Source organism: Eucalyptus grandis, chromosome 2 (genome assembly GCF_016545825.1).
Source record: "Eucalyptus grandis isolate ANBG69807.140 chromosome 2, ASM1654582v1, whole genome shotgun sequence".
In the NCBI taxonomy this organism is placed as follows: domain Eukaryota; kingdom Viridiplantae; phylum Streptophyta; class Magnoliopsida; order Myrtales; family Myrtaceae; genus Eucalyptus; species Eucalyptus grandis.
In genome coordinates this window covers 33,292,110-33,292,360 of record NC_052613.1, presented here as the reverse complement: position 1 = coordinate 33,292,360, position 251 = coordinate 33,292,110, and positions in this window count along the sequence as shown.

The following is a 251-nucleotide window of genomic DNA, read 5'->3' as shown; positions in this document are numbered from 1 at the left end:
AACTTGATTTTCTGTCTTCTTATGCTTGCAAAAATTTAGGACATCACAGTGTATGATGTATGCATTTCTGGTTGGTGCCCGTTATTTATAAGACTGTCTTTGCATGCATATGTCATGCTATTTTCTGTATAACTTGTGTGCGGCAAGTCTCTTCTGCCAAAATTTCTGCAAGAGCAACTTCAGCTTTTGTCAAAACTTGCATATATACTCTTGATCAAATTTCAGGTTGTGTAAGAAACCTGAACTGATAT